We start from the raw sequence: 19051 nt of genomic DNA on the forward strand, positions 1-19051 counted from the left end.
GAAGGACCCCAATACTTGGGGCCTCAAGTCTCTCATGAGTTAGGTGTATCATTTCTCAACGAAGCAAGCCCAGGCCTCAGAGCAGGTAGTGTATGCAGGCTTGTTGGTAAATAAGTGTTTGAGAGACCTGTGAGGACCACGTTTGTTGAGACTGCTGGTCTTCCTATGGCATTGTCTTCCTCATCAACTTCTTCTAGTCCTTCCCTAAGTCACCCATAGAAGTCTACAATTTCAGATATTGGTTACCGGTAAGTATCTTCTTCTGTCTCAGCCAGTTGTTTGTGGGGCATCGTGGAGGGCAGCCATGCTAGCCTCCTGTCTGTAAGTATATCACTTCAATAATAATGCCAGGCTTTGGAGACTCCCCTTGAGATTGGTCCCAATTAGAACATGTCATGGACTTCTTTCCATGGATCTTTTCCATTTTTAGTTCTGCAGTTTCAGTAGACAAGAACAATTCTAAGACAGAGTTTTTGACTATGAGATGACAACCCCATCCCTCCACCTAATGCCTATCTTTCTACTGAAGGTGGATTCTACAAGTACCCTTGTCCCACTGTTGGGCATTTCATCTAAGGTCCCTCCCTTTGAGTCGTGAGATTCTCTCACTAACGAGATCTCTGATCAAAACTAGATGGTCCCCCTCCTAGTTCCCATCTCCCACCTCCTACCTCCCAAGTTTTACCTTTTCATTCATTCTGCTGGCCATTGGAGATTAATTCCTGTCCCTCTCCCCAATAGCTGATCATATTTCCTTTTTCCCCTGCCCCTTCCTGTTTGCTTTTAAATCCAGATTCCTACCACCCTCTGCTCTCTGCTTTCTTCTCCCTCCGAGTAGGGATTCAAGCACATTCACATGGGCCTTTTGACATGTTAACCTTCTTGAGTTCTATAGATTGTATCCTGAGTATTCTCTGCACTTTTTGACTAATATCTATATATTAGTAATTACATACCATGCATGTCTTTTGGGTCTGAGATACTTCACTCAGGATGATAATCCCTAGTTCCATCCATTTGCCTGGAAAACACGTGATGTACTTGTTTTTAATAGCTGGTTAGTATTTCATTGTATAAATGAACCACATTTTCTCTAGTCATTATTCAGTTGTGGGACATGTAGAAGGTGTCTAGCTTCTGGCTATCACTGGTAAGACCTCTAGGAGCATAGTGGACCACAAGAAATTGAGCACAAGAGTGGTTTGCCTGCTTTATTTCCAATTTTCTGAGGCACCTCAAGATTATTTTCAAGAATGATTGTCCCAGCTAACTATCCCACCAGCAATAGAGAAATGTTCCATTTTTTTACACATTCTCTCCAACATGTGATGTCAGCTGAGTTTTTTCCTCCATCTTTATTAACATGGGTATTTATTTTTTACATTTGAATTGCTATTCCCTTTCCCAGTTTCCAGACAACATCTCCCTAACTCCTCCCCCTTCCCTTCTACATGGGTGTTCACCTCACCATCCTACCCCCATTACCGCCCTCCCCCTATTAATCATGATCATTCACCGGAGATTCAGTTTTAGCAGGACCAAGAGCTTCCCATTCCACTGGTGCACTTACTAGGCTATTCATTGTTACCTCTGCAGTTGGAGCCCAGGGTCAGTCCAAATATAGTCTTTGGGTAGTGGCTTAGTCCTTGGAAACTGTGGTTGGTTGGCATTGTTGTTCATATGGGGTCTCAATCGCCTTCAAGCTCTTTCACTCCTTTCTCTGATTCCTTCAATGAAGGTTCCGTTCTCAGTTAAGTGGTTTGCTGCTGGCATTCATTCGCCTTTGTATTTGCCATATTCTGGCTGTGTCTCTCAGGAGAGATCTACATCAGATTCCTGTCTGCCTACACTTCGCTGCTTTATCCATCTTATCTAGTTTGGTGGCTGAATATATGTGGGTCACACGTGAGGCAGGCTCTGGACGGGTGTTCTTTCAGTCTCTGTTCTAAACTTTGCCTCCCTATTGCCCCCCAAGAGTATTCTTGTTCCCCTACTAAAGAAGAAGTGAAGAATGTGCATTTTGGTCATTCTTTGTGAGTTTCATGTGTTCTGTGCATCTAGGGTAATTTGAGCATTTGGGCTAATGTCTACTCAACAATGAGTACATACTACATGTGTGTTTCTGTGTTGGGTTACCTCACTCAGGATGATATTTCCCAGTTCCATCCATTCGCCTATGAATTTCATGAAGACTTCATACCAATACTATCCAAACTAATCCATGAATTTGAAACAGATGGAGCACTACCAAATGCCTTGTATGAAGCCAAATTACTCTTATACCTAAACCACACTAAGAACCAACAAAGAAAGAGAACATCAGACCAATTTTCCTTATGAATATCGATGCAAAAATACTCAATAAAATTCTTGCAAACCGAATCCACATCAAAACAGTCATCCATCGCGATCAAGTAGGCTTCATCCCAGGCATGCAGGAATGGTTTAATATACAGAAAACGATCAACAAAATCCACTATATAGACAAACTGAAAGATAAAAACCAAATGATCATTTCATTATATGCTGAGAAAGCATTTGACAAAATTCAACACCCCTTCATGATAAAAGTCCTGGAAAGAATAGGAATTCAAGGCCCATACCTAACCATAGTAAAAACCATATACAGCAAACCAGTAGCTAATATTAAACTAAATGGAGAGAAACATGAAGCAATCTCACTAAAATCCGGGACTAGAATAGGCTGCCCACTCTCTCCCTTCTTATTCAATATAGTTCTTGAAGTCCTAGCCAGAGCATTCAGACAACAAAAGGAGATCAAAGGGATACAGATGGGAAAGGAAGAAGTCAAAATATCACTATTTGCCGATAATATGATTGTATACTTAAGTGATCCCAAATGTTCCACCAGAGAACTACTAAACCTGATAAACACCTTCAAAAAGTAGCTGGGTATAAAATTAACTCAAATAAATCAGTAGCCTTCATCTACACAAAAGAGAGACAAGCCGAGAAAGAAATTAGGGAAATGACACCATTCATAATAGTCCCAAATAATATAAAATACCTTGGTGTGACTTTAACCAAGCAAGTGAAAGATCTGTATGATAAGAACTTCAAGCCTCTGAAGAAAGACATTGAAGAAGATATCAGAAGATGTAAAGATCTCCTATGCTCATGGAATGGCAGGATTAATATAGTAAAAATGGCCATTTTACCAAAAGCGATCTACAGATACAAAGCAATACCCATTAAAATACTAATCCAATTCTTCATAGAGTTATTCAAAACAATTTCAAAATTCACCTAAAGAAACAATAACCCATGATAGCTAAAACTGTCCTCAACAATAAAAAGACTTCCAGGGGAATCACTATCCCTGAACTCAAGCAGAATTATAGAGCAATAATGATTAAAAATTGTATGATATTGATACAGAGAAAGATGGATAGACCAGTGAAATAGAATTGAAGACCCAGAAATGAACCCACACACCTATGGTCACTTGATTTTTGACAAAGGAGCCAAAATCATCCAATGGAAAAAGGATAGCATTTTCAGCAGATGTTGCTGGTTCAACTGGAGGCCAGCATGTAGAAGAATGCAGGTCGACCCATTTGTATCACTCTCTACAAACCTTAAATCCAAGTGGATCAAGGACCTCCACATCAAACCAGATACACTCAAACTAATAGAAGAAAAAGTGGGGAATAATCTCAAACACATGGTCACTGGAGAAAATTTCCTGAACAAAACACCAATGGCTAATACTCTAAGACCAAGAATTGACAAATGGGATCTCATAAAACTACAAAGCTTCTGTAAGGCAAAGGACACTGTTGTTAGGACAAAACAGCAAGCAACAGATTGGGTAAAGATCTTTACCAATCCTACAACTGGTAGAGGGCTTACATCCAAAAGATACAAAGAAATCACGAAGTTAGACTGGAGGGAGACAAGTAACACAATTAAAAATGGGTTTCAGAACTAAGCAAACAATTCATAGTTGAGGAATGCCGAACGGCTGAGAAACACCTAAAGAAATGTTCAACATCTTTAGTCATAAGGGAAATACAAATCAAAACAACCCTGAGATTTCACCTCACACAAGTGAGAATGGCTAAGACCACAAACTCAGGAGACAGCAGATGCTGGTGAAGATGTGGAGAAAAAGGAACACACTCCTCCATTGTTGGTGGAATTTCAGACTGGTACAACCATTCTGGAAATCAGTCTGGAGGTTCCTCAGAAAATTGGACATTGCACTACCTGAGGACCCAGCTATACCACTCCTGGGCAAAACCCAAAAGATGCCCCAACATATAACAAAGACACATGCGCCACTATGTTCATTGCAGCCTTATTTGTAATAGCCAGAAGCTGGAAAGAACACAGATGTCCTTCAACAGAGGAATGGATACAGAAAATGTGGTATATCTACCAAATGGAATACTACTCAGCTATCAAAAACAATGACTTCATGAAATTCATTGTCACCTGAGTTTTTTATCTTAGGTATTCTGATTGGTGTAAGGCAGAATCTTGGGGTTATTTTGATTTGCATTTCACTGACCACGAAGGAGTTGCTCATTTCTTTAAATGCTTCTCAACCATTTGAGATTTCTCTGCTGTGAATTCTCTGTTTAGTTCTATACCCCATATTTTGATTGGGTTGCTTGTTTTTGTGGAGGTTAGCTTCTTGAGTTCTTTATATACTTGGATATTAGCTGTCTATCAGATATAGGGTTCGTGAAGTTTTTTTCCCAATGTGTAGGTTGATGAATTATTCCCTAGACACTGTTCCTTGCTTACAGAAGCTTTCCAGTTTCATAATGTCTCATTTATCAATTCTTGATCTTAGAGAATGAAGCATTTGAATACTGTCTAGTAAAATTCCACCTGTGTCCATGAGTATGGGTCTCTTCCCACTTTCTCTTTTATTAGATTCATTGTATCTCATTTTGTGATGAGGTCTTTTTTCCACTTCAAATTGAGCTTTTTGCAAGGTGACAAATATGAGTCTATTTTCATTTTTCTACTAGAGACTGCCAGTTTGAATAACACCATTCATTGAAGATGCTTTCTTTTTTCCATTTTATATTCTTTGCTATTCTGTCAAAGATTAAGTATTAATAAGTATGTGGCTTTATTTCTGGTTCTTCAGTTCTATTCCATTTATCAATCTGTTTGTCTCTGTAACAATACCATACTGTTTTTATGTTATTGCTCTTTAGTATAGCTTGAGGTCAGGGATGGTGATTCCTCAGAAGTTCTTTTATTGTGAAGAACAGTTTTAGTTATTCTGGATGGTGTTTGTTCCAGGTGAATTTGAGAATTATCTCTTTCTATATCTTTGAAAAATTGTTTTGGGATTTGGATAGAAACACTTTTGAATATATAGACTGCTTTTGGTAGTATGGCCAGTATTACTACATTAATCCTACCAATCCATGAGCATAGGAGAGCTCTCTACTTTCTGAGGTCTTCTCTGATTTCTTTTTTAAAAGACTTGAAGTTCTCATCATGCAAATATATCATTTGTTTTGGTTATAGTTACCCAAACATATTTTATATAATTTGTAACTATTGTGAAGGGAGTTTTTTCCCTAATTTCTTTCTCAGGCTGCTTCTCATTAGTATAGAGAAAGGCTACTGATTGTGTGAGTTAATTTAATATCCAATTACTTTGTGGAAGTTGTTTATCAGATGTTGAAGTTCCCTAGTAGAATTTTTGAGTTTATGTATACTATCATATTATCTGCAAATAGTTACACCTTGACTTCTTCTTTGGAAGTTTGTATTCAGTTCATAGTCTATTTGCTCTGGCTAGAACTTTAATTTCTATAATGAATATATATGGAGGGAGTGGAAATTATTGTCTTCTGATTTTAATGGGATTGCTTCAAGTATCTCCTTATTTAATTTAATATTTTTAGTTGTTTGTTTTATTTTGATTTTATTATGTTTAGATATGGGCCTTGAATTCCTGATCTGTCCAATACTTTTGACAGGACAGAGTGTTGTGTTTTTTCAAATGGTTTTCAAATGAATTCGTAGTGTCTAACGAAATAATCTTGTGGTTTTTTTCTTTGAGTTTGTTTATATATTGTATTACTTTAATGGATTTTTATTTATGGATCCAACCTTGCAACCCTTGAATGAGGCCTACTTGATCACAGGGAATGATCATTTAGCTATGTTCTTGGGTTTGTTCTCTTTCTATTTCTTTGTTCATTTCCTGTGTGGTTTAGATATCAGAGTTATTGTTTACCTTAAAATAAATTAGGTAGTGTTCTCTCTATTTCTCCCTTTATAAAATAGTTTGAGGAGTGTTGGTATTAACTGTTCTTTGAAGTTCTGGTAGAATTTGGCACTAAAGTCATCTGGCCCAGGGCTTTCTTTTCTTTGGAGTTCTTCAATGACTTTTTTGTATTTCTTTTATGGGATATGGGCCTGTTTAGATAATTTCTGCTCTTGATTTAACTTTGGTACTTATCATCTGTCTATAAAATCATCCATTTCATATAGAATTTCCACTTTTGTTGAGTATAGGCTTTTGTAGTAGGACCTCATGATTTTTAGTATTTCCTTGTTTTTTTGTTGTTATATCTTCCTTTTCATTTCTGATTTTGTTAATATGAATATGGTCTTTGGAACTTTAATTAGTTTGGTTAGGGGTTTATCAATCTTGCTGTTTTCCTCAAAGTACCAGCTATTGGTTTTGTTAATTCTCTGTATTGTTCTCTGATTCTGTTTGCTTAATTTAAGTCCTGAGTTTGACTGTTTCCTTGGTTGTGTTTGATTCTTTTTTTTAGGGCGTTCGGGTGTGTTGTAAATTTCTAGTATAGGATCTCTCCAATTTCCTTATGAGGGCACTTCGTACTATGAATTTTCCTCTTAGCACTGCTTTCATTGTGTTCCATCTGTGGGAAAGAATCTCAATGTCATTGGAACAGTTTGAAATTTCCTAAACTGTGCTACAATGGCTCAGGCTTTAAGATAATGAATTGATGAATGGGACTTGTGAAACAGGAAAGCTTCTGTAACCCAAAGGACATAGTCACTAAGACAAATCAACAACCCAAAGATGGGGAAACAAATCATCACTAAGTCTACAACTGATAGAGGGCTAGTATCCAATATATATTAAGAACTCAGGGAGCAGACTTCCACAAAACCAAACAACCCAATCTAAATGTAGGGTATAAAATTAAACAGAATTCACAACAGAGAAATCCTAAATGGATGAGAAGCACAGGAAGAAATGTTCAAAGTCCTGAGTGATCAGGGAATTCCAAATCAAAACAAACCTGAGATTTCCCCCTATACCAATCAGAATGGCTAAGATCAAAAACTCAGGTAACAGCACCTACTGGGAAGAATGTGGAGAAAGAGGAACAGGCCTCCATTGCTTGTTTGATTGCAAACTCGTACAACCACTCTGGTAATCAATCTTGAGGTTCCTCTGAATATTGGAATTATATCTACCTGAACACCAGGTATATCACTCTTCAACACATAATAAAATATGACCACCACAGGGGCAAGTGTTCCACTATGTTCATAGAGGCCGTATTTATGACATACAGAAGCTGTTAGCAACACAGATGATCCACAACTGAAAAATATATACAGAAAATGTGGTTCATTTAAACAATGGAATATTACTCACACATTATAAAAGAGAATACCACGAGTTTGCAGGCAAATGGGTGGTACTAAAAAGTATCATACTAAGTATGGTAACTTAGATCTAAAAGTACATGTGTGGTTTATACGTATAAATGAGCAGATATTATCCAAAAAACAACATAATAACCAGGACACAACCCACAAGACTCAAGAACATTAACAAGCCAAAGGCCCCAAGTGAGGATGCCTCAATCCCACTTGGTAGGGTGATAAAAGCAGTCACAGGGGGCAGATAACGGGAGTACCATGAATGAGAGAGGGGCTAAGGAGTATGGGAAGTGGGAAACATGATAGGTACTGGATGTATTGAACTAAAGCCCAGAGGGTCAGTAAAAAGAATTGAAATAGGCAACCTCAGGAAGTAGGAGGCAGGGGTGCATTGTGAGGGAACCTTCTACAATTTAATGGAGACCAGGAAGGTGAGAGAACTTTATAGTCCACATCCAGTGGAGGGACAGGACTTCAAGAGCCGGAATGGCTTTCCAATCCCACAGTCAAAGGTTCTGAGAGAGAATTGTTCCTGTCTGAAGGAACTGCAAGAACAAAAATGGAGAAGAGCCTGAGAGACAGGAGATACATTGACAGGTCCAAATTGGAATCCAGCTCAAAGGGGAGACCCGTGGCTCTGCCACTGTTACTTATGCTACCATGAGTTTGTGTACAGGATTCTGGCTCAGCTGCCCAAAGAGAAGCTGAACAAGCAGTTGAAAGAGTTACATGCAGATACTAGGATCCAACCAATAGACAGAATCTTAGGACACCTGTGGTTGAATTGGGGAAAAGTTGGAAGAAGCTGAGGAGGATGGTGCTCCATGGGAAGAAAAGCATCTCAACTGACCTGGACCCTTGAGATGTCTCAGACCCTGAGCCACCAACCAGACAGCATATACCAGCTGATAGGAAGCTCCCCTTCCCCCTGATACATATACAACAGAAGAATCTCTGGACCGGCCTCAGTGAGAGAAGTTGTGTATAATCTTCTAGAGACTTCAGACTCCAGGGAATGAGGAAGCCTTTTAGGATGGGCTTAAGGGGCCGTGGGCATCCTCTTGGAGATGGGAGTTGAAGTATATGAAGGGGAGCAGTTATGGGGCAGACTACGAGGAAGAAATCTGGAATACTAAAATAGATAAAAGAATATATATGAAAATTTAAAATGCAACTCTATAATTGGATTTAATCAGTACTCAAAGGAGGGAAATCAAACCCTGTATAACAATCCACTCTCAGAATGTGTCATGGGGTCATATACGTTAGAGAAGAATATACTTCCATAAGTTAATTAAACCAACAAAATGTGTTCTAAATATTTACGCCTATTCCCCAAGATAAAAAAAAAACATTTTCTTTCATCAAATAAATTTCCCTTTGTGAATAAAAAAGAGAATTCCAGAAATCTGTACTTGTCAAATGACATGGAATATGTGCTTCTGTGGTGCCCATGTACAATTGATATATCTGCAACACAATGCTATCATTTCCTGCAGAGGACATTATTGAAGAGGGAGAGGAACGCTGGTTAGACAGTGATGTAGAAAGTCTGCTGTGAGGTTTTACCTAGAAGGGAAAAGAAAGTTGAAACAATGATATTTCAACAAAGTACCTGCCTAAACAGTACACAAAATATAAAATACTGAAAGACATGTCAACATGGATAGAAATGGTACTCATCTTGTAAAAAAATCAGGGGAAAATGAAATATTATGAGAGCCTGTGAAAAAACCTTGCACATGTTCCAGCACTGACTGCAATTGGTGAATTAAAAAAAAACAAATGGTTATTGATAAAATCATACATGTATAAGTAGCCTTATATAAACAGACTGTTTTACTCATAAATTAATAAACACACACACACACACACTCGAAGGTGGAGGATTTAGAGTGTTATTTAATTGTACGAATATATGTGTATTTGTGTCATTGTTCCTGTTTGATTATATATATATATATATATATATATATATATATATATATATATATGTATGTATGTATGAAAAAGAGTTAAGAAAGATATTGCAAACTGGTGAATCCACTATGGAAGAAAGCATGGCAAATATCGTAAGGTAAAAATATGAGCACTATATATATACTACTGTATGCCCAGGCATACACATTTTGTGCTTTATTTCTATTGAAGATTAATAAAGTCAGCCATGTGCATGACTTCATTGTAGGAAAAATATTCTGTAAATCAAGGAGAACAAAAATGAGTGAGGAGGCTATAGGAAAAATATGAGAAACCTTCACCTTCTATATATATAAGACAGGAGATTTAAATCCAATGTATTAATGATATATTTCAAAATAACTTTATTTATTTATTTACTGCACTTTATTTTACTTTATTTCATTGAGGCAAGGTCTTCTGTGTATCCATAGATGGTTGTACACTCACAGAGATATATCTGCCTCCCAAATGAAGAAATTTGGCTTGTATGTGTATGATTTCTGGTCTGACCACTTGGTATTAAATGAGGAAAAAGTGATCAATCTATGGAAAATTTTAACTCCCCTATCTGAGCAGCCATTAGTTTCCTCTTGTACTTAAAATAAGTATGGGATTATATAATATTTCTCCTCCCACCTTAGTACATCTATTCATGACATACCTGTTTACATCTTAATTATGCAATAACAATTTTGAGGTATCAAATTTGAACTTCCATGCAATTTCTAGACACAATAATCTTGTACAAGACATTCTAGTACTCTGTCTCTTAAAAAACTTTCTGCTTCTTATTGTGTGATCTTCCTTGAATCTAAGGTGCAGGCAGAGTGTTGTAGAAGTATGAATTGTAGTTGAACACAGAATGTTAGTTTTTCTATGTTCTTTGACCAGTTGAGATTTTTTTCTATATATATTTCTATTTATTTTCTATATAACAGCATCTTTTTGCTAAAATGAAATCTGCTTTGGGGGAAAAAAAGCTTCTTTAATGGGAAGCGAGATTTGGACATATTCGTGTATAAGAAAAACTAGTTATAATTAATTTTGAAAAAAAATGGTTCTCTATAGTATGTTCTCTATGAATCATAGCCTCAATGATCCTCTATGCTTGACTAATATTCAAGAAGAAAATGTCATTATTATCTTTGATTGAAAGTCTTCAATCAGTTAAATAGTGGTAAGCATAAACAACACCCCACGAGCAAACTTGAGTCTCTGGACCACAGGAAAGACCAACTTTTCTGCTCCAAGCGACCTGCCTGGTGAAATCAGGACACAGGCCCACAGGAACAGCTGAAGACCAGTAGACAGGAAAGACTATACACCCAAAAGCAGAACACTCTGTTCCCATAACTGGCTGAAAGAAAAAAAGGAAAACAAGTCTACAGAACTCCTGACACATAGGCCTATAGGATGGTCTAGCCACTGTCAGAAATAGCAGAACAAAGTAACACCAGAGACAATCTGATGGCGAGAGGCAAGCACAGGAACCCAAGCAACAGAAACCAAGACTACATGGCATCATCGGAGCCCAATTCTCCCACCAAAGCAAAAATTGAATATCTAAACACACCAGAAAAGCAAGATCTAGATTTAAAATTGTATTTGATCATGATGCTGAAGGACTTCAGGAAAGACATGAAGAAATCCCTTAGAGAAACACAGGAAAACATAAATAAACAAGTAGAAGCCTATAGAGAGGAATCACAAAAATCCCTGAAAGAATTCCAGGAAAACACAATCAACAGTTGAAGGAATTAAACATGGAAATAGAAGCAATCAAGAAAGAACACGGGGAAACAACCCTGGACATAGAAAACCAAAGGAAGAGAGAAGGAGCCGTAGATGCAAGCATCGCCGACACAATACAAGAGATAGAAGAGAGAATATCAGGAGCAGAAGATTCCATAGAAATCATTGACACAACTGTCAAAGATAATGTAAAGCGGAAAAAGCTACTGGTCCAAAACATACAGGAAATCCAGGACTCAATGAGAAGATCAAACCTAAGGATAATAGGTATAGAAGAGAGTGAAGACTCCCAGCTCAAAGGACCAGTAAATATCTTCAACAAAATCATAGAAGAAAACTTCCCTAATCTAAAAAAAGAGATACCCATAGACATACAAGAAGCCTACAGAACTCCAAATAGATTGGACCAGAAAAGAAACACCTCCCGTCACATAATAGTCAAAACACCAAACGCACAAAATAAAGAAAGAATATTAAAAGCAGTAAGGGAAAAAGGTCAAGTAACATATAAAGGCGGACCTATCAGAATCACACCGGACTTTTCGCCAGAAACTATGAAGGCCAGAAGATCTTGGACAGATGTCATACAGACCCTAAGAGAACACAAATGCCAGCCCAGGTTACTGTACCCTGCAAAACTCTCAATTAACATAGATGGAGAAACCAAGATATTCCATGACAAAACCAAATTTACACAATATCTTTCTACAAATCCAGCACTACAAAGGATAATAAATGGTAAAGCCCAACATAAGGAGGCAAGCTATACCCTAGAAAAAGCAAGAAACTAATCGTCTTGGCAACAAAACAAAGAGAAGAAAAGCACACAAACATAACCTCACCTCCAAATACAAATAGAACAGGAAGCAACAATCACTATTCCTTCATATCTCTCAACATCAATGGACTGAACTCCCCAATAAAAAGACATAGATTAACATTCTGGATTAGAAATAAGGACCCTGCATTCTGCTGCCTATAGGAAACACACTTCAGAGGCAAAGACAGACACTACCTCAGAGTGAAAGGCTGGAAAACAACTTTCCAAGAAAATGGTCTGAAGAAGCAACTTGGAGTAGCCATTCTAATATCGAATAAAATCGATTTTCAATGAAAAGTCATCAAAAAAGATGAGGAAGGTCACTTCTTTTCATCAAAGGAAAAATCCACCAAGATCAACTCTCAATCCTAAATATCTATGCTACAAATACAGGGTCACCTACATACATAAAAGAAACCTTATTAAAGCTCAAAGCACACATTGCACCTCACACAATAATGGTAGGAGATTTCAACACCCCACTCTCATCAATGGACAGATCATGGAAACAGAAATTAAACAGAGACATAAACAGACTAAGAGAAGTAATGAAACACATGGACTTAACAGATATTTATAGAACATTCTATCCTAAAACAAAAGGATATACATTCTTTTCACCACCTCATGGTACTTTCTCCAAAACTGACCACATAATTCGTCATAAAACGCGCCTCAATAGATAAAGAAATATAGAAATAATCCCATGCGTCCTTTCAAACCACCTTAGGTTAAGCTTGCCTGTGGAAAGCCGCAATAACATTCACTACCACAAGATGGCGCTGGCTTCCACTGCGCCCCATGTGGAAAGCCGGGATAGCATTCACCATTACAAGATGGCGCTGGCTTCCACTGCACCAGCCCGACTTCCTTTCAGGAAGCTAGCTGTGTGCGCATGTGCAAGAGTGTGTTCATGCCAGGTCTTTGCCCACTCCGGGGCGTGCCTATGAGATCATGGGTAAGTGACCAATCAGGTGTGGATGTGCCGCTCTAGATTGTATATAAGCCGCGCCATGCTGGGGCCTGGGTTCTCCTCTTCAAGATGTAATAAACGCTTTGCTACAGAAGGATCCTGGTGTCTGCGCGTGCGTTCCTGCTGGCGAGATGTTAGTGCGCGATACTTGCCTTCAATAACAATAAGGGAAGAACGCCCAGATAGACATGGTAGTTGAACAATGCTCTACTCAATGACAACCTGGTCAAGAAAGAAATAAAGAAAGAAATTAAAGACGTTTTAGAATTTAATGAAAATGAAGGTACAACATACCAAACTTATGGGACACAATGAAAGTTGTGCTAAGATGAAAACTCATAGCGCTGAGTGCCTGCAGAAAGAAACAGGAAAGAGCATATGTCAGCAGCTTGACAGCACACCTAAAAGCTCTAGAGCAAAAAGAAGCAAATACACCCAGGAGGAAAAGAAGACAGGAAATAATCAAACTCAGAGCTGCAATCAACCAAGTAGAAACAAAAAGGACTATACAAAGGATCAACAGAACCAAAAGCTGGTTCTTTGAGAAAATCAACAAGATAGATAAACCCTTAGCCAGACTAACGAGAGGACACAGAGAGTATGTCCAAATTAACAAAATCAGAAGTGAAAAGGAAGACATAACTACAGATTCAAAAAAAATTCAAAAAATCATCAGATCCTACTAGGAAAGCCTATATTCAACAAAACTTGAAAATCTGTAGGAAATGGACAATTTCCTAGATAGATACCAAAGTTATATCAGGAACAGATAAATCATTTAAACAACCCCATAACTCCTAAAGAAATAGAAGTCACTAAAGGCCTTTCAACCAGAAAGATCCCAGTTCCAGACAGGTTCAGTGCGGAATTCTATCAGAACTTCATAGAAGACCTCATACCAATAGTATCCAAACTATTCCACAAAATTGAAACAGATGGAGCACTACTGAATTCCTTCTATATTGCTACAATTACTCTTAAAACTAAACCACACAAAGACCCAACATAGAAAGAGAACTTCAGACCAATTTCCTTTATGAGTATTGATGCAAAAATACTCAATAATTTCTTGCAAACAGAATCCAAGAGCATGTCAAAACAATCATCCATCATGATCAAGTAGGCTTCATACCAGGCATGCAGGAATGGTGTAATATATGGAAAACCATCATCGTAATACTCTATATAAACAAACTAAAAGATAAAAACCACATGATGATTTCATTAGATGATCAGAAATAATTTGGCAAAATTTAACAACCCTTCCTTATAAAAGTCCTGGAAAGTATAGGAATTCGAGGCACAAAACTAAACATAGTAAAATCATATATAGTAAACCAGTAGCTAATATTAAATTAAATGGAGAGAAACTTGAAGTAATCCCTCTAAAAGCCAGGAAAAGACTAGGCTGCCCCCTCTCTCCCTACTTATTCAATATAGTTCTTGAAGTTCTAACCAGAGCAATCAGACAACAAAAGGAGATGAAAGAGATACAGATTGGAAAGAAAGAAGTCCAAATATCACTATTTGCAGAAGATATGATAGTATATTTAAGTGATCCCAAAAGTTCCACCAGAGAACTACTAAACCTGATAAACCTTCAGCAAACTGGCTGGGTATAAAATTAACTCAAATAAAGCAGAAGCCTTCCTCTACACAAAAGAGAAACTAGCCGAGAAAAAAATTAGGGAAATGACACCCTTCATAATAGACCCAAATAATATAATATACCTCAGTGTGACTTTAACTAAGCAAGTGAAAGATCCATATGATAAGAACTTCAAGCCTCTGAAGAAAGAAATTGAAGATCTTAGAAGATGGAAAGATCTCCCATGCTCATGGATTGGCAGAATTAATATAGTAAAAGTGGCTATTTTACAAAAATCAATCTACAGATTCAAAGCAATCCCCATCAAAATACCATTTCAATTCATCAGAGAGATAGACAGAACAATTTACAAATTCATCTGGAATAGCAAAAAACCCAGGATAGCTAAAACTATCATAAACAATAAAAGGACTCCTGGAGGAATCACTATTCCTGAACTCAAGCACTATGATGGTGCAATAGTGATAAAAACTGCATGGTATTGGTACAGAGACAGACAGATAGACCAGTGGAATAGAATTGAAGATCCAGAAATGAACCCACACATGTATGGTCACTTGATTTTTGACGAAGGAACCAAAACAATCCAATGGAAAAAAAAAAGATAGCATTTTCAGCAAATGGTACTGATTCAACTGGAGGTCAGCATATAGAAGAATGCAGATCGATCCATTCTTATCACACTGTTCACAGATTAAGTCCAAGTGGATCAAGGACCTCCACATCAAACCAGGTACATTCAAACTAATAGAAGAAAAAGTGGGGAAGGATCTCAATCACATGGGTACTGGAGAAAATTTCCTGAACAAGACACCAATGGCTTATGCTCTAAGATCAAGAATCGGCAAATGGAATCTCATAAAACTGCAAGGCTTATGTAAGGCAAAGGATACAGTTGTTAGGACAAAACAACAACCAACAGATTGGGAAAAGATCTTTACCAATCCTACAACAAATAGAGAACTTATATCCAAAATATGCAAATAACTCCAGAAGTTAGACCACAGGGAGACAAATAACCCTATTAAAAATGGGGTTCAGAGCTAAACAAAGAATTCACAACTGAGGAATGCCAAATGGCTTAGAAACGCCTAAAGAAATGTTCAACATCTTTAGTCATAAAGGAAATGCAAATCAAAACAACCCTGAGATTTCACCTCACAACACTGAGAATGGCTAAGATCAAAAACTCAGGTGACAAAAATTGCTGGTGAGGATGTGGAGAAAGAGGAACACTCCTCCATTGTTGGTTGGATTGCAGAGTGGTACAACCATTCTGGAAATTAGTCTGGAGGTTCCTCAGAAAATTGGACATTGAACTGCCTGAGGACCCAGCTATACCTCTTGTGGGCATATACCCGAAAGATGCACCAACATATAACAAAGACACATGCTCCACTATGTTCATAGCAGCCTTATTTATAATAGCCAGAAGCTGGAAAGAACCCAGATGCCCTTCAACAGAGGAATGGATACAGAAAATGTGGTACATCTACACAATGGAGTACTACTCAGCTATCAAAAACAATGACTTTATGAAATTCCTAGTCAAATGGATGGAACTGGAAAATATCATCCTGAGTGAGGTAAACCAATCACAGAAAAACAGACATGGTATGCACTCATTGATAAGTGGCTATTAACCCAAATGCTTGAATTACCATAGATGCACAGAACACATGAAAGTCAAGAAGGATGACCAAAATGTGAATGCTTCACTCCTTCTTTAAAAGGGGAACAAGAATACCCTTGGCAGGGAATAGGGAGGCAAAGTTTAAAACAGACACAGAAGGAACACCCATTCAGAGCCTGCCCCACATGTGGCCCATAAATATACAGTCACCAAACTAGATAAGATGGATGAAGCAAAGAAGTGCAGGCCGACAAGAATCAGATAGAAATCTCTCTTGAGAGACACACCCAGAATACAGCAAATACAAAGGTGAATGCCAGCAGCAAACCACTGAACTGAGGACGGGACCCCTGTTGAAGGAATCAGAGAAAGGACTGGAAGAGCTTGAAGGGGCTTGAGACCCCGTATGAACAACAATGCCACCCAACCAGAGCTTCCAGGGACTAAGCCACTACTTAAAGTCTATACATGGACTGACCCTGGGCTCCAAACTTCAAAGGCAGCAATGAATAGCCTAGTAAGAGCAGCAGCAGAAGGGGAAGCCCTTGGTCCTGCCAAGAGTGAACACCTAGTGAACGTGATTGTTGGGGGGGAGGGTGGTAATGGGAGGAGGATGGGAAGGGAAAGCCCACATAGAAGGGGAGGGGCAGGAGTGAGGGGGATGTTGGCTGGGAACCGGGAAGGGGAATAACAATCGAAATGTAAATAAGAAATACTCAAGTTAATAAAGGTTAAAAAGCAACCACAACAACAACAACAACAACAACAACCCTGAGATTTCACCTCACACCAGTGAGAATGGCTTAGAGCAAAAACGCAGGTGACAGCAGATGCTGGCAAGGATGTGGAGAAAGAGGAACACTCCTCCATTGTTGGTGGGATTGCAGACTGGTACAACCATTCTGGAAATCAGTCTGGAGGTTCTTCAGAAAATTGGATATTGAAATATCTGAGGACCAGCTATACCTCTCCTGGGTGTATACCCAAAAGATGCTCCAATATATAACAAATACACGTGCTCCATTATGTTCATGGCAGCCTTATTTATAATAGCCAGAAGCTGGAAAGAACTCAGATGCCCTTCAACAGAGGAATGGATACAGAAAATGTTTTACATCTACACAATGGAATATTACTCAGCTATCAAAAACAATGCCTTTATAAAATTCCTAGTCAAATGGATGGAACTGGAAAATATCCTGAGTGAGGTATCCCAATCACAGAAAAACACACATGGCATGCAATCATTGATAGATGGCTATTACAGCAAATGCTCGAATTACCCTAGGTGAACGGAACGCATGAACCTCAAGACAGATGACCAAAATGTGAATGCTTCACTCCGTCTTTAAAAGGGTCACAACAATACCTTTGGGAGGAAATAGGGAAGCAAAGTTTAGAAAAGAGGCAGAAGGAACACCCATTCAGAGCCTGCCCCACATATGCCCCATACATATACAACCACCAAACTAGAAAAAATGGATGAAGTAAAGAAGTGCAGACTGACAGGAACCTGATGTTGATCTCTCCTGAGAGACACAGCCAGAGTACAGCAAATACATAGGCAAATGCCATCATTAAACCACTGAACTGAGAACGGGACCCCCGTTGAAGGAATCAGAGAAAGGACTGAAAGAGCTTGAAGGGGCTTGAGACCCCATATGAACAACAATGACAACCAACCAGAGCTTCCAGGGACTAAGCCATTACCCAACACTATACAGGTATTGACCCTGAGCTCTAACCTCATAGGTAGCAGGAATAGCCTAGTAAGAGCACCAGTGGAAGGGGAAGCCCTTGATCCTACCAAGACTGAACCCCCAGTGAACTTGATTGTTGGGGGGAGGGTGGTAATGGGTGGAGGATGGGGAGGGTACACCCTTAGCGAAGAGGAGCAGGAAGGGTTAGGGGGAAGGAAACCGGGGAAAGCAATAACAATGGAAATGTAAATAAGAAAGACCCAAGCTAATAAAGATAAAAAAAAACATAAATTCAAACAGCCCATTATAAATTAATTAAATGCCTTGAGAGCTTTACATATACCATGTTGTTCATCTTCTAACATGATATGTTGAAAATTAAATACGCAATAAATTTATATACTATTTATATGAAAAAAAGAAAGAAAAATACTCATGTATTTAGGCATTTATTTATGGATATACATTAATATTATCATTTAAGAGAAAGAAACTATGAGTCCAAAAGGAAGCAAGGGGAGAGACGAAGAAGGCCAAAGAAGAATGAGGAAAATTTATGATTTAATTAATAAAGTATGTATTTGCATCCTCCAGTAATGGCTTATTAGCTACATGGGTAGCTAATAACTTTGTGAATTGAATTTTAACAAAATTCATAAAAGACTTTTAGTTGTGTTCATGAGTTTGTGGTATTTATAATTATAATATCTGGAACACAACATACTCTTGTAATGTCAAAAGCACACAGTGTCCGCTAAGTGTTTCTGAATTAGAAATGGAGGTGAAAAGATCTGACACCAGCACTCCAAAATTATGTGGGAAGCATAAAAAGGACTGGATCCGTAGTAACTATAAGGTCTACTTGATATATTTTACTAGACATCGGTCAGTAAAGGTTGTATTTGCAGTAGGAAACAGTGCAAAAATTGTGTATTTTGCTTTGTTTAACTTTCAGATATCT

The sequence above is a fragment of the Rattus norvegicus genome, chromosome 2 (assembly GCF_021556685.1).
Source record: "Rattus norvegicus strain SHRSP/BbbUtx chromosome 2, alternate assembly SHRSP_T2T, whole genome shotgun sequence".
NCBI classification, from domain to species: domain Eukaryota; kingdom Metazoa; phylum Chordata; class Mammalia; order Rodentia; family Muridae; genus Rattus; species Rattus norvegicus.